Raw genomic sequence first — 15,713 nt, 5'->3', positions numbered from 1 at the left:
GGATCCCATTTTGAAAACTCTTTCAGAGCAGGACTACATTTCCTCTAGCTCTCCTTAAAAGTGCCTCAAGGAGAAGGAAATGAATTATTGATGCAACAATGTTATTCTGAGAACTTCCTCCCAGAAGTTACTTATACAAGAACAGTGAGCAAAACACAGGGCCCAATAGAGACAATCTCAGATATCCTATTCTTCCTCCCAATATTTTATTATAAATATTTTCAAACATACAGATAGAAAAGTTAAAATAATTACACAGTGAATATGCATTACCCACTGACTAGATTTTATAATAGCATTATGCTATTTTTTGCTTTTTCACAGATTTTTCTCCTATCCATCATTTTACTCCATCTATCAGTTCATCTTACTTTTTTGAAGCATTTCGAAAGAAGTGGTAGATATTGGCATATTTCACATCTAAGACTTTGGCATGTATACTATTAACAACTAGAGTTCCATATTTATTTATAAGATTTTTTTTAAAGGTAAAAGTTACATAGAGAAGGGTGTGGTGGCACATGCCTGTTATCCCAGTGACTGGGCTAAGGCAGAAGGACCACAAGTTCCAGGCCAACCTCAATAACTTAGCAAGGCCCTAAGTAACTTAGGGAGAAACTGTCTCAAACTAAAGCAATAAAAAGACTGGGAATGTAGCTCAGTGGAATGTGACTCTGGGTTCAATACCTGGTATTAAAAAAAATTATAGCAAAATGCTTTTTTTTTTTTTTTTGGTACCAGGGATTGAATTTAGGGACATCTGACCACTGAGTCATATCCCCAGCCCTATTTTGCCCTATTTATTTAGAGACAGGTATTTTTTCTTTTTTCTTTTTTTGCTACTGGTGATTGTACTCAAGGGCCCTACTAAAGCACATCCCCAGCCTTATTTTGTATTTTATTTAGCGACAGGGTCACACTGAGTTGCTTAGTGCCTCGCCTTTGCTGAGACTGGCTTTGAACTCAGGATCCTTCTGCCTCAGCCTCTCAAGCTGCTGCGATTACAGGCTTGCGCCAACACACCAGACTCATAGATCTTTTTTATTTTTTAGTTGTAGTTGGACACAATACCTTTCTTTTACTTATTTATTTTTATGTGGTGCTGAGGATCAAAACCAGGGTCTGGCACATGCGAAGCAGGCGCTGTACCGCTGAGCCACAACCCCAGCCGAGGCTCATAGGTCTTAAGTATACCATTTAATGATGTTTTTAAAGGCATATTCTTGTGTAATGCAAATCCCAGTCAAGATACAGAACATTATCATCATCCCATGTCCCCTCCTAGTCCCCACCCACATACTCCAGAGACAGCTACTGTTTGTTTTTTTTTCATTATAGATTATAGTTTATTCTAAAACTTTTTAAAAATGGGATCAGACAGACACATGGTATAAATTATTTTGTCTGAGGCTTCTTTTACTCAACATAAAGTTTCTGAGATATATCCCTTCTGGGGTGTTTATCAGTATTTCACTCTTTTTATTATTAAGTAGTATTTCACTAAATGAATATGCCAGTTTGTTTATCCATTCTCCTGTTGAGGGACACTTAGACTGTTTCCAGTTTTGGCTACTATGAGTAAAACTATTCTTTTTCTTTTTAAAAACAATATACTCTTAAATTTTAGAATAGTAACAGAAAATCGTGAAGATGGCACAGAGTTCCCACATACTTCATTCTCAGTTTCCTCTATCATCATATAACATCTTATATTAGTACGGTACAACTAATGAAAAAATACCAAAACATTTTTATTATCTGTATTCAGATTTCCTTAATTGTCCTCTGAAGTTCTTTCCCTGTCCCAGGATCCCATATTACATTAGTCATAGTGTTTTGGGCTCCTGTTGGTTCTCAGACTTTCCTGAGCTGCTCAGGTATTTTGTAGAATGTGCTTCAAATGGGATTTGTTTGTTTTTCTCATGATTAGACTTGGGTATGTTCATCCTTGTCAAAGTCTTTCTGTGGCCATATGCTTTCCTATCTCTTGAGTAAATACTCAGGTATGGAACTACTGGGTCACAGAGCAGGCAAATTTAGTTTTAATAGAAACTGCCAGAACCAGTTTAAATATGGTTGTATCATTAGCAAGAATGATGCGCTGTATCCTTGCCAATATTTGGTTATTATCAGAATTTTAAAATTAGAGTCATTCTGGTAGATGTATATTGGCATTCTATTTTCATCTGAATTTATATTTCCCTGAAGAACCAAAAATATTGAATATCTTTCCATGTGCTTATTTATACATTTTTCTTTTTGAAGCATCTGTTCAAGGCTCTTGCTCATTTTTATTAGTTTGTATTTTCATTATTTTATAGGAGTTCTTTGCAATCCTTTGTCAAATATATGATTTCGTACTATTTTCTTCTGGTATATAAATTACTTATTCATTATTTTAATGGTATTTTTTTTCCCTAGTGTTGGAAATTAAGTCCAGGGCCTCAGGAATGCTTGGCAAGCACTCTGCTACAATCCTAGTTCCTTTAATAGTATCTTTTGATATTCAAAAGTTTGAAATTTTGAAGTCTAATGTATCCATTTTAAAACAGATATTTCTTCCTGTTTCTTATTTAAGAAAAACTAAAACTTAAAATTAGTTTTTAGTGGTTGTTTGGTATCTTCAATATAAATTATCAGTTTTACATCTTCCTTTCCAATTTTTATATGTTTAACTTCTTTCTAGCTTTATTACACTGGCTAGAATTCTAGAATTCCTAGCAAAATTGAATAGAAGTTCTGAGAGGGGTCATCCTTGCTCGGTTTTCAATTTTATGGAGGAAATGTTCAGTATTTCATCATAAATTATAATTTTAACTGTAAGTTTTGCACAGAGCTCAAGAAGTTCCCATCTATTCTTAGTTTTTTAAGAAGGCTTTTTGTTCTGTCTTTATAATGAACAAATATTGAAATCTGTCAAATACTTTTTATGTATCTATTGAAATGATATGTTTTTTTCTGCATCTATTCTGTCAATTTGAATGAATCACAAACCCTGGGATAAATTCCTTGGATTACATCCCTTGTACTTCTGGGACAAACCTCTGATATAGTTTCTGCTTTGTGTATTTCTACATCTAATTATTAGTCTGTTAAGGATTTATTTACAGTCTACTAAGAATTTGTGTATTATGTTCATGAATGATTTGGACTTATAATTTTCTTTCTTTCTTTAATGTGTTCATTAGATTTTGGTATCAGAATTTTTTATTATTCCCTCCTCCTTTATTTTCTGAAAGAATGGTCTGAGATTTATTTCCTCCTTAAATATCTGGTAAAATTCAATTGTTTAATTGTGATATTATTTGGGCTTGGAGTTTTCTTTATTTTTTCTTTCTTTTTTTTTTTTTTTTTAAACACAGGATCTTGCAAAATCACCAAGTCTGGCCTTGAACTTTCAATCCTTCTGATTTCCACCTCCCAAATAGTTGAGGTAACAAGCCTGGAAAACCATATCTACCTGGAGTTTTCTTTTGATAATAATTTCAATTTCTTGAATTGATACAAACCAATTCATATTTTTAAATGCCATTTTGCATTAGTTTCAGTAAGTTTTATTTTTCAAAGAATTTTGTCTACCTAAATTGTCAAATTTATTTGTGTAAGATGGTGACATTTCCTTGTTATTCTTTTAACATCTGTAAGATTTGTAGTTGTTTTCCTTTTTGATATTGATAATTTGTATTCTCTTTTTCTTTGTTAGTGTAGCTAGAGGTTTATCAAGTTTTTAAAAAACTCTTCTAAGAAACAATCTCTGAGTCAGTTAATTTTCTCTATTGTTTGTTGGTTTTTTAATTGATTTCTTCTTTTTTTGCCAACATTCATAATATCTTTATATTTAGGAATTACTCATTTTTTATTTTTTATTTTTATCTTTATTATTTTCTTCCTTCTACTTACTTTGGGTTTAATTTACTCTTCCTTTTCCAGCATCTTAAAATGAAACTTTTGTAAACAGTTTTATCCCTGCCCTCTTTTCTAATTATTATTATTATTTCAGCACTAGGGATTGAACCCAGGGTTGCTTTACCACTGAGCTACACCCTGATCCCTTCTTACATTTTATTTTGAGACAGGGTCTCGCTACATTGTTCAGTCTGGTTTCAAACTGCTGATCCTCATGCTTCAGTCTCCTGAGTAGCTGGAATTACAGGTGTGTGCCATGGCACCTTGTAGGAAGGACAACTTTTTTTTTCAGTTTTCATTTATTTGGAGATTATTTTGCTTTCAGCCTTATAGGAAATTTTTGTTAAATATAGAACCCTAGGTTAGCAGTTTTTTGGGTTTTGCTTTGTTTTTTTGAGTTCTTTAAAGATGTCATTTCACTGAATTCTAACCTCTTTCGTTTCTGAGGAGAAGTCACTGATGTTTTGAGGTGTTTCTTATTCACAATGCATTCTTTTTTTTTTCTGAATGCTTTCAAGATTTCCTCTTTATTTCTGATCTTTAGCCATTTAACTATAATATTTACAGCTAGTTGTATTTTTATTTGCATTTATCCTAGGTTCACTGAACTTGTTAATCTATAAAGTTAAGTTTTTCATCAAATTTGGAAAATTATCAGTCATTAGTTCTTCAAACACTTTTTCTGCCCATCCTCTCACTCCTTTCCCTCTATGACATCAATGAATGTAAGTTAGACCTTTTCATATGTTCCCAAAATTTCCTGAGAATGTTCATTCCCCCACCATTTGAATAATTTCTATTATTATAGCTTCAATTTCACTTATTCTTTCTTCTGTCATCTTAATTTGTAGTAAAGACTATCTGATAAATTTTCTATCTCAGACATATTATAATTTTAATTCTAGACTTTTTATTATAGTTTCCCTGCTGAGATTTCCTATTTGTTAATTCATTATAAACATATTTTCCTTTACATCTTTGAATATTACTGCCAGTTCCAATAGGTATGTCATCTTGAAGTTACTCATCATTCATTTCCTTCTCTCTAGAAGAAGGATCTCATTTTCCTGCTTCTTTATATGACCTAATAATTTTGGATTGTATCCTGGATATTTTCTATGAAGAAATTCTGAATTCTGTTATGTTCCTCTGAACTGTATAGCAGATTTTTTTTCTTTTCTTTCTTTCTTTCTTTTTTTTTTTTTTTTTTTTGTGTGTGTGTGTGTGTGTATGTTGGTAATGAAGATTGAACCTAAGGACATTCTATCAGGGGGCTAAATCCCCAGTCATTTTTATTTTTTATTTTGAAATAGGCTTTTAACTAAGTTGCCCAGACTGGCCTCAAACTTGTGATCCTCCTACCTCGGCATCCAGAGTCACTGGGATTACAGGTGTGTACTACATTACCTGATTTGGGAGTTTTTATTTGTTTTTCTTTTCTTTTGGGGATGCTGGAGATTGTATGCGGGATTCAATTCAGGGGCACTCGACAACTGAGTCACATCCCCATCCCTATTTTTTTGTATTTTCTTTAGAGACGGGGTCTCACTGAGTTACTTAGGCCTCGCTAAATTGCTGAGTCTGGCTTTGAACTCGAAAAACTCCCAGCTAGGCCTCCTGAGCCGCTGGGAATATAGGCGTGCGCCACCGCACCTGGCTTTGTTTATTTTACTTTTCTAAGAATGTGGTTAACTTGCCTGGGCTCAGACTCAAATTCTGTCTCACCTGTGGTAAGTGGCAGTTAGGATGACCAAATGTCCCATTTTCCCTGTATTGAGTTCTCTACAATATAAAACTGTGATAGTCTTGAGGCAACTCGGATGTGTTGGTCACTTACAGAAACATAAATTTCTATTTAGTCATTTTAGCCTCAGAAGGGCTACTTAGATTGTGATCCTACTAATATCAGGTAAAATATATGGTCAAAGATCAGCCAGATAATTCATATACAAAGTAGTCCTATCTAGCTTTCTCCTTTTCTCTAGCTTTTTTTAGGATTCTCCCCTCACTTCTCAATGATGTGTTGCCATGGTTTTTTAAGCCAGAAAGACTGTAGTTTTTCTATCCAGTTTTAGTCACTCAGTCTTCTCAGAGCACACTGCTTAAGATGGCCAACATGGAGATTGGGCAGTCTGAATGAGGCAAAGTGGGTTTCCACATGGAGGGACAGACAGCATGGGATATCAGAGCCCCAACAGGGTAAGAACAGCCTTCAAGCAGGAAAACTGCCTGATTTGGAGTGCTGGAGTCTAAGAAGGGTGGAGAGAACTTCCAAGTTTAGGGACCGCTTACCAAGGAGAATCATAAGATGAGCACAGCAAGGACATCTATGCAGTGGGGAAGTCTGGTGTTGTGTTTTAGAAACTGAACAGACCAAGCAGGATGCGTGCTCCAGAGGGTGATGACTGGCAGCATAAAGTCCAAATGGAGTGAAGAGAACTTCCATGTATGAGAGTGCTCCAATGTGAAGTGTCAGAATTTGATTGAGGTTAAGAGGGCATCCATAGTAGAGGTACTCTTGGGTGTGTGTGTCAGACAAAACAGCTGAAGAGTGTGTCCACAGAGTGGTGATCATAGTGTGAGATGTCAGACCCAAATTAGGCAAGAAGAGCACTGGTACTACGGAGATAGTAGTAGCAATAGATGATTGGCTGTATAAAGAGGGAAGGCTCAAATATGTAAATATAATGCAAAAAACAAGAGCCAGGTTTTACCTTTATCAGAGATAAAAGTTACAAATGTGGAAGCCTGTAGTACTATATTGGAGTTGGCAGTATTGGCATGAAGGGATATAAAATATAGATGTAAATGAATGTATATGGATACACATCAATATCGTAGTCCCTCACCTTATTCCCTGGGAGCACCTGAGAACAGGGACACACTCCTACAGCTTCTAACACTCAGGTACTAACTTTTAAATATCATTTTTTAACTTAAGGGAGCCAGGCTCCTTGGAGATGGCTAGTTCCAGGGAATTCCAGGGTTGGGGCAGAGAAAGTACAAGATGAATATAATATTTTACTGTACCAGAAAGCAAGGAGGAGTTCACAGAATAAAGAAAATATCTTAGGAGGATACTTCAAAATGTTTGTTCCCTCCAAATACCTATTAATTACAAAGGTAAAAGAGTAACCATACAACGGAGAAGACTGGTAGGCAAACTATTTGAGCGAAGCTACATGAGATCGTCCAATAATGGGACAAATGAAAATGATGTGCCACCTGATGATAAGCGGAACACAGAATCACATTTGTGATATTCCTGCCAAATATATGTAACATGAATCAAGCCATGAAGAACTAGACAAACTCCAATTGAGAGAGTTTACACAGCAACTGCCTTGTAATCCTCAAGTGTTGAGGTCAGAAAGATTGAGGAACTGTTCGAGGCTGAAGGACAGTAAAGAGACATGCCAACCAAGTGCAATGTGTGAATCAGAACTGAACCTTCATTGTTGGAAAGAATTTGGAAAAATAGGTATTACCTCCTTTCGGGAAGTGGGGGCATGCCTACAATTTTGTCCAGGATAAGTTAGTCCTATCTATATAGTATTTAATGACTCAGTGATTTTGTTCCTGGGAATGCATCCTAAGGAAACAAGCCTACTTGTGCAGAAACTTGTACATGCACACACTTACATACACAGAATGCTTATTGCAGCCTTATTTCTAGAAACAAAAAAGAAAAGAAAAACAACTGGAAATGACCTAAATAGCCATTAAGAAGACAATATTATAGAATTTCTGCAGTCATCCAAATGAATGGTGTAGATCTAACTCAGATAAAAGTCTATGATATATTTTTAGAGGGAAAAAATATAAGATGAAAAAAAGATGTAAAAATATGTGTAATTTCATTCCATTTATCTGAAAAATGCATATTGGTTTTTACGTGTTTGCATAGCTGCAGAAAAATTCTAGAAGGCTCAACTGCAACGTTACTTTTATAGAAGAGGAGATGTTGAGTTGGAAGATAGAGAATGATCTTTAATTTCCCACATATTTTGTTCTTTTGAATTGTTACAAGAAACATATACACTTTATGACTTTAGAAATAAATATTTAAAGAACAAAAAAGAACATTACAGAAACAGCTGGAGAGGACTGGCTAGGGTCTGGGGATTGAATGGTAGTAATGCATCAGTATTGATTTCCTGGGATTGATGGTTTTACTATGGTTCTGTAGGAGAAGGCAGGACATATACGTTCAAGTATTTGAAAGTGATAGGGATCATGTCAGCAAATTACTCTCAAAATTTCCGGAAAAAAATAGTTTTTTTTTTTTTTGGTACCAATCTGCAACTTTTCTGTAAGTTTGATAGTGTTTTTAAGTTGAAAAAGCTAACTGTGAAACTTTCAACTTCACACTGAAAGGATTCTTAACAGGAAAAAAAACAAAGAAAGAAAACTAGTTCAAAGGTTTCACATGAGCAACCGTCATGTGGGAACATCTTTTAGTTAAACATAGCAAGATAGTTTTTAAGACGGTGACCTACAGGCAAAAGGTGCTGGTCTTTTGAACCTTTTAAACTGACAATGACATTTAAATAGCTCGCAATAATATTTGTTCAAGTGTCCTGTGCGTATTGTAAATAATACCAGAAGCAACTGAGTATAGCTTCTAAGAGAAAAAGGAGATTCTGAGTAGCTTTACATTCACAACTTCAAAGAGACAGTAATACCATCTAAATTAGACCATATACATGTCCTTCTTGGGTATTGAAAAATACTTAAAACACAAGGACAAAATACACTGGGGTCCATCTCCCCCTTAAACTTAAAGGCCTTTATAAGAACATGAAGCCTATCCAAAGACAGTGGTGGACAGATGGTGAAGGAATTCCCAACCAAAGATCAGAAACTTGTTGCATATTCTTACATGCAACGAAAGCTTTATAATTTTTAATTTATCATTTTGGAATTTCTTTAAACTTAACCCCAAAATTAAAGACCACATAAGAGTTTCCATTTGATGGGGTCTACTTATGTCTTTTTAATGTGTAGACAGTCAGCATAGCTTTAAAATATTTTCTGAAAGAATACTCTAGAAAGCTAAAGTAGAAAGGATCCCCATATGGGCTGGGGTTGTAGCTCAGCTGTAGAGCACTCGCCTAGCACATGCGAGGCACTGGATTTGATCCTCAGCAACACATAAAAATAAATAAAGTAAAGGTATTTTGTGTATCTACAACTAAAAAAATATTTTCTTAAAAAAAGGATCCTCATATTCACAAAGAAGATTACATTGTGAATACAGAGAAAGTAGGGTGATTGCTATCTGTATGATTTTTTTTTTTTTTTTTTGCTGGGGGATAATGAAAATGTTCTAAAATTATCTATTAGTGATAATTGCAACATCTGTGAAAGTTAAGATTCATTGAATTGTATACTTTAAATAAGTAAACTGTGTAGTATATGAAATATCTCAATAAAACTGTCACAAAACAAACAACAACAGGATTCTTATAGTGCTATCGATAAATATAAAGTTCCCTGTACTGATGTGTATATATATTTGGTGTCCATAGGTTAATTTTGTTGAAATATAAATCTCATTGATCTTCTACATTACTCCTATTACCTGAACAGGTAAAGCATGTTCCTGCCTTGGGCCTTTGCATTTACCTTTCCCTCTAACTGTAATGCTCTCCCCTACTCCAGCATCCAACCAAAAAAAAAAAAAAAAAAAAAAAACAGCCACCTGGCTCACTTCTCTCTTCAAACAGGTGTCTGCTAAAAAGTCATATTATCCAACCAATTTTACCACATATCCTCTACCGTATCACATTATCCAACCAACTTTACCACATTGTCTTCTACTGTAGACATCCTATCCTTAAGTCACCCTACTCTGCCCCTATCTTTCCCCTTGTTTTAAAATTTCTTAATTATCACCACTTTTGTCTTTTAGACAGGTTCTTACACAATTGTCCAGGCTGGCCTCAAACTTGCAATCCTCTTGCCTCAGCCTCCTGAGTCACTGGGATAACAGGCCTGCACCACCATGCCCGACCACTGTTCATTTTCTAATGTCTCTCCCTACAAGAATGTAAATTCCCTGTGAACAGAGATGTTGTCTGTTATAACTGTATCTTCAGCCCTCAAAAGAGTGCCCACTCATGATGGACACTCAATAACATCTGTTAAATGCATGCATGAATTTTTACATCTTTACTGTTGATCCCTGTGAATGCTATGGATCAAGCAAGGTTTGGCAAACTATGGCTTGCGCCTGTTTTTGTACAGCCTGTGAACTAAAAATGGTTTTTATATTTTTAAATGGTTCAAAATAATCAGAAGAATGTATATTTTATGAAACTTGAACATTATATGAAATTTAAATTTCAGTGTCCATCAATAAGTTTTATTGAAACACTGCCAAAGCCATTCATTTACAGACTGTCTGTGGCTGTTTGTGTACAACAGCAGAGTTGAATCGTTGAAACAGAGGCTATGTGACCTGCAAAGCCTGAAATATTTATTATTTGGTCCTTTACAGAAAAAATGTGCAGAGTCCTGCTCTAAATTTGTTACTTCTAATAATGCACTGTCCAGTACAGTAGCCACTAACTACATGTGGGTATATAAGTTTAATTTTAAATTGATTAAAATTTAAAATTTGGTGTCTTGGTCTCACCAGCCACATTTCAAGCACTCAGCAGAACTCCAGTGGATACTGAACTATACAGTACATATAAACAACATTTTCATCATCACACAAAGTTCTTCTAAACAGCATTGCTCTAAATTCTGGAACCTCTTGATGCTGCTTGAGAAACCACTGCAAAGTTATTTAAAACAGTTAGTGGATTAGTACAGCATTATTCACAAGAGTCAAGATATGGAATTAACCTAAGCATCTATCATTGAATAAATGAATAAAGAAAATGTGGTAAATATACACAATGGAATACTATTCAGCCTTGCTGGGGATGTGACTCAGTGGTAGGGCGCTTGTTTGCCTAGCATGCATGAGGCCTTGGTTCCATCTCCAGCACCATTTAAAAATAATCTAATATAACTAATAAGTAAATATAGTAAGGTCAAGGGAATACTATTCACTTTAAAAAGGAAATTCTGTCATTTGTGACAACGTGGCTGAACCCAGAGGAAATAAGCCTAACAGGCAAATACTGCATGATCTCACTTTACTTATTTGTGGAATCTAAAAGAATAAAACACATAGAAGTAGAGTAGTTGTTTCCAGAGGCTGAGGAGGGTGTAAAGATAGGGAGATGTTGGACAAAAATACAAAGTTTCAGTTTTACAGGAGGAATAAGTTTTTGAAACCTATTATATAACAGGTTACTACAATTAATAATATATTAGAAATGCTAAGAGAGTAAACTTCAAATGTTTCACAACAAAAATATGTAGTAATATACTTGAAAATAAGAAGTAATCATATGCTAATTAGCTTGATTTAATCATCCCACATTGTATACATATATCGAAACATCATATTGTATCTCCCAGATGTATAAAATTCTAATCTGTCAAATATAACATTAATAAAAACAAAAGACAAGCTAGAAATTAGAAAGTAAAAAAAAATAATAATAAACTAACAATTCTGGATCAAGACAAAAGAAGAAAATCAAACTGTGTAAAACTTAAATATCAAAACAAAACTATATCAGAAACAGCTTAACAATGGCCATTTTCTATTCTTAATTTCAAAACCCTGCAATTGGAGTTTCAGGAAAAAGTTGTGATTTTTCATTAATGTAGTAATCAAAAGAAATAAAACATTTAGACAACACCTTTCACACCAAGCACTTTACAAATTTCACTGATTTAAAATTAATGTGAGGGCTGGGAATGTAGCTAAGTGGTAGAGCATTTGTATAGCATGTATGAAGCCTGGGTTTGTTTCCAAGGAAGGAAGAAAGGAAGGAAACAAACAAAGGAAGGAGGGAAAAATAAAGAGGGAAGGGTGGGAAGGAAGAAAGGTAGTTAGGTTGGTTGACTTTACAGAGGGCAATCTACCACATAATGCCAAACATTTGGCATTACATGTATGTGTATGAATATATACTAAATATCATGTTTTCATCAGGATTTTTTTGGTGTTATTAGATACAACCATTTATTACCTCATTTAAAAGTCAAAATTGTAATACAGCAGAAAATCCTAGTTAACAATCATTCATAAAATATCATTTACCTTTCTGCTCTTCTCTTGATAGGATTTACCGTTTACTTAAACCATAAGTATTTTCTATTCACACTTCACCTTCTTGTAAAGGACATAATTATTCTATTACTGAGATAGGTGACAAATATGTTGGATAGTAAAGTTAAAAGTTACTTATTTTGTAGCATTCCACAATTATTAGATATTCCTAACTGTACTAGTGATCTTGAATTGGTTTCTATTAGTATAGAAACAAGCCTTTGTCACATTCTTACTGAAAGATGAAATTTCAAATTTGTTTCCATCCCTTTACATTCTCTTTTAACTGATATTATACTGCATGATACCACCTAAAAAATTTCACTTGTTAGAAATTTAGATACCAGAGATTTTAACATTTCTAACATTTCATGGCTGCAGAAGTAAAGGGGATGGTTTGCAAATAAAATTTAAACTTGGAACCAGCAGTAGACCAGTTGAGATTTTGTCAAAGCTCATATGTGAATATTTTACCTTTAGCTCTAATATAAATTATCTACTAATAAAATCAAATATTTATATTAGCAACAACATTTGTGACCACATTTCTACTCAAGTAATTACAAATTTGCCTTTATTTTTGATACTATTAATTAATAATTACTAGCTAACAAAATTCTCTTAGCTTCAGAGATCAGATTTCTACTCTTTGGTCTGTTTTCCCCCACAGAAAATGCAGACTCTAAAGGAAAACAAAAAGACAAATTTCAGAGGGAATCCTGTACTGAATTTGCCAGCTGCAGGCAGTGCTCAAGTCTGACAGGTGCCAGGAAGCTATCTCAGAATGCTGATTTTTTTTTTTTTAATCTTCACAACAGTAAACTGACTCCCTTATCTCCATGTCTCTTTTTGTTTAAAAAAGTTTCTGAAATCTAAAATGTCCATTTTTATTTTTTCACTAAATCTTTGGAGTCTGAGGCACTGTCAAGAATGTTTTCACTATTGCAACATTAATACATGGGACTATAAACAAGGCAGAAGAGCGTCAGCTACTATTTCAGAAAAGTTCTTTGCCTATTCTCTTTATTACCACCACAGATAATAATTCCTGGAATTCTATTACCATAAGAACAGCTCTGTAAAATGAAATTGATCCTTATAACTGATGATGTCAGAATATTTGAATTGGAAATCCCTATCTCTCACCATCTCAAAGTGGATCAAGGATCTAGGAATTAAACCAGAGACTCTCCATCTAATAGAAGAAAAAGTAGCCCTAATCTTCATCATGTGGGAATAGGCCCCAACTTCCTTAATAAGACTCCTATAGTGCAAGAATTGAAACCAAGAATCAATAAGTGGGATGGACTCAAACCAAAAAGTTTCTTCTCAAAAAAAAAAAAAAAAAAACCAATCTGTGAGGTGAATAGAGAGCCTACATCTTGGGAGCAAATTTTTACCCCTCACACATCAGATAGAGCACTAATCTGTAGGGTATATAAAGAAATCAAAAAGCTAAACACCAGAAAAACAAATAACCCAATCAATAAATGGGCCAAGGACATGAACAGACACTTCTCAGAAGAGGATATTCAATCAATCAACAAATATATGAAAAAATGTTCATCATCCCTAGCAATCAGAGAAATGCAAATCAAAACTACTCTAAGATACCATCTCACTCCAATCAGAATGGCAGCTATTATGAAGACAAACAATAATAAGTGTTGGCGAGGATGTGGGGAAAAAGACACACTCCTACATTGCTGGTGGGACTGCAAACTGGTGCAGCCGATATGGAAAACAGTATGGAGATTCCTTGGAAAACTGGGAATGGAACCTCCATTTGACCCAGCTATCCCTCTTCTTGGTCTATACCCAAAGGACTTAAAAACAGCATACTACAGGGACACAGCCACATCTATGTTTATAGCAGTACAATTCACAATAGCTAAACTGTGGAACCAACCTAGATGCCCTTCAGTAGATGAATGAATTAAAAAATGTGGTATATATACACAATGGAATATTACTCAGCAATAAAAGAGAATAAAATCATGGCATTTGCAGATAAATGAATGTGGCTGGAGAAGACAATGCTAAATGAAGTTAGCCAATCCCAAAAAAACAAATGGCAAATGTTTTCTCTGATATAAGGTAACTGATTCATAATGGGGTAGGGAGAGGGAGCATGAGAGGAATAGATGACCTCTAGATAGGGCAGAGGGATGGGAGGGGAAGGGAGGGACAGGGGATTAGCAATGATGGTGGAATGTGATGGACATCATTAACCAAAATACATGTATGAAGATATGAATTGGTGTGAACATACTTTATATACAAACAGAGATCTGAAAAATTGTGTTCTATATGTGTAATAAGAATTGTGATGCATTCTGCTGTCATGTATTTAAAAATAAATGCAATTTTAAAAAAGAATATTATAATTGGAGTGGATATGTTAACTAGTTTTCCACTCCTTCTCCTGTACCTCATTCTTACATTTCCTTTAATTTCTCCTACTGTACTACCTCTGCTTAGACATTTCCAATGCAGAAGTTATTCTTTTCCACTTCATAGCAACTCTAGAGGATTTTTTTTAAGTTCTTTAAATGCAGCTGAAATGTCCACTTCAGGTCCTAGTACAGCTTTCTGAAAACACACAAGATATTACTGATGCCACCTTTTGGCTCACTGACCATGGCGAGGGCTTTCTTTTGAACATGTTTTTGTTTGCATGTGGTCTTTCAAAAACATAACATCAAGTACTCAGCCTAGTAGTGCACGGAGATTTTTTTTTTTTTTTAATCTTGTAGCATTGCTAAAAGATAACCAAATGTAATGGCATTTATTATTTCCCCATTTTAAAGACAAGATCCAAGACACACAGAAGGACCATAAAAAGGGTCAAATCAAGTAACTGTGTAGGAATGGGATTCCTCTTGAGTTTCATTGTCATTGCACAGAATATAAATTATGTTTTAAATGCCTTCCTACATAGATTGTAGATCTTACAATACCAAAAATAGAAGAGATTTTAGATTCAATTAATTTCAAATATCTCAGTTGACTAATTCTGTGTATTATTGTTGATTGAAGGGAAAGGAAGATTTTTTTTTTTAATGAAGAGCATGCTTTACGTGAGAGAAATCTCTCTAACCACAAAAATATTTTCTTCCCTACTTCCTTGGACTAAGGTAAAAGGTTAAGAAATATTAATATTATTTGTATAAGGACACCAGATCAAATAGCCCACAGTAGCCTTCCTGTTCTTCCTACCCTATCCTTGTATATAAAGCATTCCATTTTCCCTTGGATTAAGTGTCTAATGAGAAATTGTAGACTGTGGGGCATCGATGAATTGTTGACAACTGTAGCTAAAACAACAAACTCAATATCTTTTTCCATGAGAAGTCAGTTACCCTAACATTGTAAAATTCTGGTGTGTGTGTGTGTGTGTGTGTGCGTATCATGTAGAGAGAAAAGGAAGAATGGGCATTTTATGTCAGTGTTACTTAAAAGAAAAAATGTTTGTGCTAAAATAATTGAATCCATCAAATTCAAATTAAGACTTTTTATTTTATAACTGTAAAATGTCTAGTTTTTGTTACAAAATAATTAGGGTCAAAATAGAATCTATAATTTAAAGTGTGTAATTGACCTAAATGTAAAAATTTAAACAATCAAG

At 34.3% G+C, this 15,713-nt stretch overlaps 1 protein-coding gene across 1 annotated transcript in view; it reads right to left on the bottom strand.

Moving 5' to 3' along the window:
- The window catches only part of Ikzf3 (IKAROS family zinc finger 3), an 85,139-nt gene that overhangs the window by 57,361 nt on the left and 12,065 nt on the right, over positions 1-15,713 (bottom strand). The window lies entirely within an intron of this gene.

Source organism: Callospermophilus lateralis, chromosome 11, assembly GCF_048772815.1.
Source record: "Callospermophilus lateralis isolate mCalLat2 chromosome 11, mCalLat2.hap1, whole genome shotgun sequence".
In the NCBI taxonomy this organism is placed as follows: domain Eukaryota; kingdom Metazoa; phylum Chordata; class Mammalia; order Rodentia; family Sciuridae; genus Callospermophilus; species Callospermophilus lateralis.
The sequence above is the reverse complement of the archived record's forward strand: the minus strand, read 5'-3'. Positions and strand labels throughout refer to the sequence as shown.